This window comes from Sinocyclocheilus anshuiensis, unplaced genomic scaffold (genome assembly GCF_001515605.1).
Source record: "Sinocyclocheilus anshuiensis isolate Anshui unplaced genomic scaffold, SAMN03320099.WGS_v1.1 scaffold234, whole genome shotgun sequence".
Classification (NCBI taxonomy): Eukaryota; Metazoa; Chordata; class Actinopteri; order Cypriniformes; family Cyprinidae; genus Sinocyclocheilus; species Sinocyclocheilus anshuiensis.
Window position 1 is genome coordinate 2,730,257 of NW_015544165.1, and position 9,956 is coordinate 2,740,212.

Sequence of the window (9,956 nt, forward strand, 5' to 3'; positions counted from 1 at the left end):
CGACTTTCTACTTCGAGGACCTTGATAGAAATGTAGTGGAGTGAAAAGTACAATATTTGTCTTTCAAATGTAGTGAAGTTAAAGTCATAAGTTTCCAGAAAAAATAATACTCAAGTAAAGTACAGATACTCAAAAAGTGTACTTAAGTACAATACTCAAGTAAATGTACTTAGTTACTGTCCGCCTCTGCTTAAATTACATTTTCAAATGTAATATTTTCTAATTCTCGTATAATTCTTACTTGTAAACAGGAATTTGCCACACCACATAACTACACGTGAACTACAAGAGATGTATCTATTTAAAATGTATTATTTTAGATATATTTTATGTGTGTGTGTGTGTGTGTGTGTGGGTGTGTGGGTTTAATTTGTCATACCACATGACTTTAAGTGAACTGAAAGAGATACATCTATGTAAAAATGACAAGAACATACTATTTTAGTCTTTCTACTTCAACATTTCACACACACATACACAGAATTATTCCAATCCTTATGGGACATTCCATAGGGGTAATGATTTTCTATCCCCTTACCCTAACCCTACCCCTCACAGAAAACTTTATACATTTTTGGATTTTCAGAATACTTCATTCTGTATGATTTATAATGTTGTATCCTCATGGGGACCTAAAAAGTGTCCCCACAAGGTCAAAATTTACTGGTATTACTATACTTGTGGCGACCACACCAACCCTACACCTAAACCTACCCCTCACAGGAAACTCTCAGCATTTTTAGATTTAAAAAAAAAAAAAACCACCATCTAGTGTTTTTAAGCCATTTGAGTTACAGGGACACAGAAAGTGTCCTCATAAACCACCTTCACATTATAATATCTATGTCATACCCATGGCATTATACAAATTTGTGTCCTCATAAACCACATAAATACACACACACACACACACACACACACATTTATATATATATATATATATAACTAATAATTTATTAATCAAAAGCTTTTACATTGGAAAAGGTACTTGGAAGGTAAGTCTTCCATCTAGTGGCTGTTTAATTAAATTGCATTCTTTGACCTTTTCCTGTTTTGTTTCAGTGAAAAATGGTCTATTAAAAGTACAATTTCCTTTATATAACTTTGTAATCTTACTGAAAAAGGTTAGATTCTCTGTATTCTAATTCTCATTCTTTTAAAGTTTTTGCATGAAGAGTGCTGTTTCCTTTTTTTAGATTTAGTGAAGATGTACTGCGTGTTTATGTCTACATAAGTCAGCATACTCAGAGCATACTTTACAATGCCATTTGAAAACCACAGTTTGTCCATCGCTGCCTTACATCCTGTTTCATTTTTAACAGCATGCAACAAGGTGCTTCAACACATAACATACAGTGGGTACGGAAAGTATTCAGACCCCCTTAAATTTTTCACTCTTTGTTATATTGCAGCCATTTGCTAAAATCATTTAAGTTAATTTTTTTTCCTCATTAATGTACACACAGCACCCCATATTGACAGAAAAACACAGAATCGTTGACATTTTTGCAGATTTATTAAAAAAGAAAAACTGAAATATCACATGGTCCTAAGTATTCAGACCCTTTGCTCAGTATTTAGTAGAAACACCCTTTTGATCTAATACAGCCATGAGTCTTTTTGGGAAAGATGCAACAAGTTTTTCACACCTGGATTTGGGGATCCTCTGCCATTCCTCCTTGCAGATCCTCTCCAGTTCTGTCAGGTTGGATGGTAAACGTTGGTGGACAGCCATTTTTAGGTCTCTCCAGAGATGCTCAATTGGGTTTAAGTCAGGGCTCTGGCTGGACCATTCAAGAACAGTCACAGAGTTGTTGTGAAGCCACTCCTTCGTTATTTTAGCTCTGTGCTTAGGGTCATTGTCCTGTTGGAAGGTGAACCTTCCACCCAGTCTGAGGTTCTGAATGCTCTAGACTGGGTTTTCATTAAGGCTATCTCTGTATTTTGCTGCACTGAGCGTTTCTTCTACTCTAACGAGTCCCTCAGTCCCTGCTGCTGAAAAATAGCCCCACAGCATGAGGCTGCTACCAGCACACTTTACTTTTGGGATGGTACTCTGCAGGTGATGAGCGGAGCTGGTTTCCTTCAAATATGAAGCTTGGAATTGAGGTTCATCGGACCAGAGAATCTTGTTTCTCAGAGTCTGAGGGTCCTTTAGGTGCTTTTTTGGAAATTCCAAGTGTGTTTTCATGCGTCTTAACTGAAGAGAGGATTGAGTCTGGCCACTCCGACATAAAGACTGGATTGGTGGAGTGTTGCAGCGATGTTTGTCCTTCTCTAGGTTTCTCCTATCTCCACATATAATCATGGAGATCAACTAGTGTGACCATCAGGTTCTTGGTCACCACTATAACCAAAGACCTTCTCCATCAATTGCTCAGTTTGGCCAGGAGGCCAGCTCTAGGAAGAGTCCTGGTCGTCCCAAACGTCTTCCATTTAAGGATTATGGAGGCCACTGTGCTCTTAGGAACCTTAAGTGCAGTATATATATATATATATATATAGTGATGTTTACATGGTTCTATGATGTCTGACAGATAAGATGTCTGAAGATAAACCTCTCTTTCTTGACCAGCTTTCTCTAGCTATGACTGTATAAGAAGCACAACATCACTCTCAACATCCATCCAAACGACAGAGAAATTCCTGAGCTCTGCAACAGTTTCTCATATCACATGGAGTCAGAATAAGACCATGTAAGTTGATCAGACATGAACAGAAAGCTATTGTTCAACATGGTCAAATGAATCAATTCAAAACAAGACAGCAACAAACCCCTTCTTGAGAACATACATAGGAAAAATAAATGATTTATTATTAATTATTTACAGAATTCTAAAGATTAGTTCACCCAAAATCATTTCATTCCAAACCTGTATGACATGATGTGACCTGTATGAAGTATTGATAGGAGACATTTTGAATAATAATCTTTTCAATTAAATTGTAAATAGGAATTCACAGTTGTTTAACAAAATTGTTAGCAAGCTGAAAACTCATATGTTTTTTTGTTTTGTAGGTCCCGGTCTGGTTTACCACTGTGGTATGAGTGTCTTCGTTGGATTCTCTCCTCAGTTATGATTACCATCTTATGTGTAGTGCACGCATGCTCAACATATACATCAAGAAGACTTAGGGCTCAAAGCAAACACCCCAAAGACATCTGATTAAGAATCATGGTTGCAGCTTTATTACAAGTGTTTCTTTTTCTATGGTGTGCATGTACATACTTTGCATTCTTTTTAATTCACGCTGTCTTAAAAATTATATTCCTTGTTCTTATTATCCACAAGGTGTACAATGCCCCAAACTGCTTAATTAATTCAATAGCTTTAGGTGTGTCTGTTTTTTTCTGAAAATATATTGAAAAATTTTTTTATATGGACAGACAGTCCTCACATTGCAAGCAGATATCAACATTAATGCAATTAATATTTTCATGCAAAATATCACACACAATGAGCTATTGTTGAAGTTGTTTTGTGACCTTGATGCATGGAAAGTGATCAAGGAACTGTAAAGATTGATTTTTCTTACTTTGAAAGTTTTATATATACACTGTAAAAATAAATGAGCCAAATACACTACATTTTTGAAATGAACTATATTTCTGTTTTTTTCTTCTTTTTTTTTCATTTAATGCAGGGATTCCCAAACTTTGTTAGCTGAACCCCTTTGATCTAAAATATTCACTTAAAGTACCCCCTGAGATTTTAACTTATATTTCAATAATTCCACACATTCACATATTTACGGTTCTCTGGTGTCGCATGAAACACAGGGAAATAAAAAAAATTATTTTGTTTTTTTATTTTAAAATTATTTATTTATATTGTACATTTTATGTTTAGCATTTGATTAATAGTCTAAAGCAGGGGTGTCAAACTCAATTCGTGGAGGGCCGAAGCCCTGTAGAGTTTTGTTCCAACCCTGCTCCAACACACATACCATGTAGTTTTCACACTCTCATCAACAGTATGAAGGGAATGTACTTACTGCTTTTAGCACAAAGTCTCTTTTTACTGATCTATTCACAGAAGTTTTTGTGTTTATCTGCCTTGTATTTGTTTAGTAAATTAAACCTACATTTCTGTCAGAGTATAGTTTTATATGTAAAGAGACTGGTGTTGGCATGTTGTAACATGCCATGATTTACCACTTAGAAGTTGTTAGGACATGCATGACCACCACACAACTTATGAGTACTTTTAGGTGGAAAAATAAAACCTTCTCTTCTGGTTTATAATCTGATTTGCTATCATGTTAATGCATTTTTAATGACTTGAATTGGCATCACCTGAATCACATCCTCTTGTGAATCAGATTTTCTTGTTTAATTTGATGTAGCGTTTACTCAAAATTTTACAAATCTTTAAATATCATATCTGAGCAGATGGTAAGAGTTGTAACCACTGGTCTTTTCACACATAGATTGAACAAAATGACCTGAACAAAAAACATGCACAAACAGTCTGTTATGGGTTTGCTGTTTTAGAATGATTTTTAATGCTCTTTTTACATTAAAATGCTTAAAATAAAATTAGTTTGAAGTGTTTTACATTCATTTACAGTTTAGCAGATCATAATTTAAGTATGATATATATAAGTATGATATATATATAGCGCAGAAAACACTGAGTTACAAACGTTAAAGCAAAAAGTGTTACAACCATCCAAGTCCATATAGTGGAAATGGTTTTAAAGTTACAGTGAAAGTAATGACAGATCATTTCTTCTGCATTTTGACACATCCAAATGAAACAGATTATCGAAAATGAAAAAGTGTAGGGTGGGAACTTGGGTCTATGCATCAGTTATTGACTGAATTTTGAGATGTGGGCGTTTAAAAGTGGAGGCAGATGAACGCAAGCTTCCAGGGGCGGGTTTAAATGGACTAAATGATTGGAGCTAAACAATTGGAGAAATCCTGTATATGTCAGGATTATGTAGGTTAGGGTGATTCCAAGGGTCTGACAAAGGGAGAGGGGTCCCTAATAATAAATGTGCTTGAATAAAACAATATATTTTAATAATCAACTTTATTTACACAATGTTTAAAAATTTAACTTTTTTTCTTTAGTAAGTCTGCAGTTTCAGTGTGATAAAACAAAGATTCAAGCCCCAATTGGAAGCACATTGACTATTATCTGCACCTACAAAACATCCCAGTTCCGATTTAAGAAGAAGTACTGGTGTGCTGGAGACTCCAGATCCTCGTGTGAAGTTCTGATGGACACCGATGGATTCACACAGGCCGCATACCGAGCACGGGCTCAAATCATTGATAGAGTTTCTAGAGGTTTGGTTGTTTATATAGGAGATCTAAAGTTGGATGACAGTGGAATGTACTGGGTCGGGATTGACAAAATGTATACTGATATAATGACAAGGATACAAGTCACAGTAACAAAAGGTAAGACTTTATTTTCATCATGTGAAGTGTGATTAAGCCAATCTGAAAGATAATTTGGCCAGTGTACCTGTAATTGTTCACATTTGAAAATTGACTTTCACAGTAAGAAATATCAATTTCATTTCAGAGGCTGTAATAAAACCAAACGTTTGGCCTCTCAGTTCCCCAGAGATGACATGCTGGGGACAACCATCTGCGTTTCGCTGTAGGAGTGAGAGAGGAATGGATGTGCTGTACACTTGGTACAGAGTTGGACACCCAAATAACATTGTCCTGCACCATTCCACTGATCTTTTTCTCCATTGTTCAAACATCACTGAAGACAGTCAGCTTTTCTGCTCGGCCTTTAATGAGGTCAGCAGCCAGAACAGTGACTTTGTTTCTCTGCAACTACTTCAGCCTGCAGACAAGGACTGTGTTTATCTCATCTCATCAAATGGTGAGTTTAACTTGTACATTAAGTATTTGATTACACTGCATTCTGGAATTCGTGATTCTGATTGGTCAGTTGCACCAAACAGTGGTCAGTTAAGGTGCATTCACACCAAGGACAATAACTATAAGGTATGATGAACTGAGCTATTTGAACTTAAGATTTTTAGTAATTAGTATTTAGCAATTAGCATGCACATGTCCATTAAGTCCACGAGACTGTAGGGTGTCCAATTCATAATTTTAGTTTTCAGAAGGGTGCTCGCAAGTGCCCCCTTTGTGGCTGCTATATGCCCTCGGATTTCGGACAGGGCCTTCATGTCTTTTGTATTACACTTCAGACTCGCACACTTGTTTCAAACTAATGCAACCAGCGCCATCTTGTAATTTAGTTCAGGATTGCAGTGAGAATGTCCTCAGAGAACTTCAGTATTAATAGTACTGTGATATTGTAATGATTGTTGTGTTGCTAGGCCAGTTGTTTTGTTATGGTGTAATTTTTAAACTTCTGAGTACATTAGTTTTACTTGACATGTGTGGACATGATGTAGCACTTAATTTATATACCTGCTCCAACACACATACCATGTAGTTTTCAAATAAGCCTGAAAAGAGATTGTCTTACTATTGGGAGATGAGAGGGTCTGTATTACTTACTATTGGAGAAAGCGTAACGATCAACTTGGATCAAGTGTGCCTTGATAACCAATCACATTACAGCCTCATTGTCAGTTTGTTGTGCAACACTCGATCGCAGTTTACGGATACCATAGGAATGAATGAGAAGTGTATGTAAGCTGAATCCCATCTGTGGCAAAAAGTCTGTGACTTCTCTTTTAAAACAACATTTTTCGGTGTAAACTCTAAAAAAAAAAGTGTAAAACATGTTGAAGACTAGCCGATAGGCTGACAATTCATTAAATAAGCCGTTTCCTCAAAAAAGCTGTTTATTCAGCATAGTGAAGCCTCTCCTCCATTGACATACATTCAAACAAAACAGCCTCTGGTTCCCTGCGTACCACCAAAGCGGAAGCATTAGCATTAACTGTTATCAATATGATCAAAATATGAAATCTGAACCATTATAGCTAACAGTGATGACCGAAGCAGCAAAAATAAAAGCATTGATTGTTTTTTTTTATTTTTTATAAAAGTAACCACATTTTTTTTCAAGCTGCAATACATGCTGATTAAACAAAATAATAAATTGACTACTACTAAAAAAAAAAAACCTTAGCATTAAGTTTTAGAGATTGTATATTTCTGCTAAAAACACTTCTGGGTAATGAATCAAGGAAGTTCTTAAATATAAAATATTTACTGCATAAAAATCAAATATAAATGTGCTATTAATTTCTTGTTGGGTATTTAATTAAGAACATTTATCTTTCATTCAAAAAGAACACTTTGAAGAGATGAGCCTATTATGTGCACTTTAAAGTTTGTAGTTTCTTTTAAAGGTTTAAAAAAAGAGAGAAATATGACCAAACTCATGTTCATTTACATGAAACTTAGACATTTCAAAGGGTTTTTACAGTAACTTGCTGGCAACACTGTTGCCAGTAAGTTACTGTAATTAAGATTTACAGTAGCAAACTGTATTTGATTTACAGTAGCAAACTGTACCGTTTTACAGTAAATTACTATAAAAATCAAATTCATCAGTATACTACTGTAGTATACTGTAGTATACAGTATACCACTTGCAGTGCATTATGTTGTATTCTCTGGATTTATCCTCACAAAGAATATTTAGGCAACAGAAACATAATGGAAAAATAAATACATAGCCGTCTGCAAAACCCAGGTGCTGCTCCAAAACGTGGCCACCACCTTTGCTTACCATCCACTTTGTTAGTGACAGAAATGTTTCACTGCTGTTTTTGTTCTAGAAAATAAATTACTCTGGAATTATATTGGGCTAGTTCACCAAAGTTCAGAGACTATGGGATTTAAGTTGCGGTATCTCTGTGCTGCGGCCCTCTTCCTGTGACTTCTGAAAGCTGGGAATATCAGAGGTGAGTTTGATACTCATCAGTCATTCAGATAGCTACAATGAATGACATCTATAATATCGTACCAATCTATTATATCGTGAAATACATATCTGAAATTGTCTGTCTGTAATTTGACAGAACAAAAATTGTAAATTATTTTATTATTTACCCTTACCCTAAATAATTGTATGACAAATATTGTGAGAAAATGTTTAAAACCTGAAAAGATTCAAGTTAAATATATAGACTAACACGCAAAAGACTCCACAAATGTCAGGTACTTTTTGTCATTGATCTGTATGGCAAAAAGTTGCCCAATGACTTGGTTACTGGAATACTACATCAGATTAAAAGAGTGTGATTTGCTCTTCTCCTCAGCTCAATGCACACAGCCAGAGGCAAATTAGGCAAAGGTAGGTGACCACCTTGGGCCCCCAAAAGCCAAGGGCCCCCTAAAATATTGTTCATGTAGGAGATGCGTATTAAGTGCGGACACACGAAGTTGCTGTGGTGTTCGTTACCATGACAACTGTCTGCGTGTCAGCGTTGGACGTGCTTCTTGTGTATCCTAAATGAAAATATAATGCATCTGAAGCTGTAATTAAATATTGAGCAACAGTGCGTATTGTATTTTTATTGTTTTAAATGCTGCTTTGCTACTCATTTTTGAGAAGAACCCAAGTAGAGGACTCATAGATGCTTTCCACACACACATATGTTCTTCATTTTTGGTTGATATCACTGATCTATAATAGATTTATAATAGTCTATCTATAATAGTCGTGTTAACAGCAGACCATTTCTCACAAGTCGGTTGACTTAAAAGCGTCTAGATCAGTTACCTGTGAGGGAAACCAGTGGACAAGTCTGGAACTCAGTTGCACAAGTATGTACTGTCATTAAATATGTAAAGTACCCGACATTTGTAAATTCCTCTAAAGTGCCTTTAAACATTATAATTTTTTTAATATCTACTTTTTAAAACATCTATTGTGAGTAGTTGAAATGCATCAACAAGCCTAAAATGTCTCAAAGGTTTAGTAATTGACACTAGGAAGCATAACAGCATCACTCATGGTTTCCTCCTGGAATTAATCTCTATCTTAAATAATACTGAAACAGTAAACGCTGTTTTCATTATTTGCATCAGCATGTGAAGATCACCAATTCTAAAGCAATCAGTAATATATTTTATAAAATACAGGAAAATCCTTTGGAAATCTTACAAGTTTCTTTCATGGGAGATATGAAGTAAATAGAAATTTATTTGGCGACACGGCTAAACCAGTTTGTTACAAAGGGTAAGTGAAAGTCATTTTCTTTGTGGTGGATTAAGTGTGTTTTAAACCATGTGGAATTTAGATTGTTGCTGTGTTAGTTGAGTATTTGGTAAGAGGAGAATCGTTGCTTTCAGATACATGTTAGCAGGTAAGGAAACAACAAGAACATGCCGGGATCAGGGATGGGATGGCCGAGATCCTCTCTGTGAACGTATGTGTCAGACTCTGTTCCATGTTTTGTGTGTGTCCTGCTCCCCATGTGCCTTCCCATGCCCTTATTTGGTTAGTTTCCTGTTCCTCCCCTGATTACTTGATGTTTCATTGCTCCCAGGTGTGTCTCGTCATCCCCTCCTCCTGTGTGTATAAATAGTGTTCCCAGTCCCAAGTTCTCGGTCCGCTGTTAAACGTCTTCCTGAGTTCGTCTCCCTTGGTTCCTGAAAATAAAGTCTTGGTAAAGTATTCTCCAGCGTCTCCTCATTCCTCGTGTGTGTGCATCGTGACAGAACAGCAGACCCAAAACTGAAAGTGAGCGGCGACTTCTCCTCGCGTTTGTTTTTTCCTTTTTTTTGAAAGTTTTTGTTTCCTGGTTTTTCCCCCCCGCGGCGCTGGAAATTGCCGCTCGCGTCGCCACCCTAGCTCGCCTCGATCTCCCCTTCTACGAGTACGCCCGGGAGTTCTGCAAGCTCGCGGAGGTGACGGCGTTAGAGGACACCGTCCTCAATCAGCTGTTCTGGCTCGGGTCCCGGAGTCCCCCACCACGTAAGCGCTACACTGTTCCCCAGTTCAGCCCAGGAAGGGCTCCTGATTCCCAGTTCAGCCCAGGAAGGGCTCCTG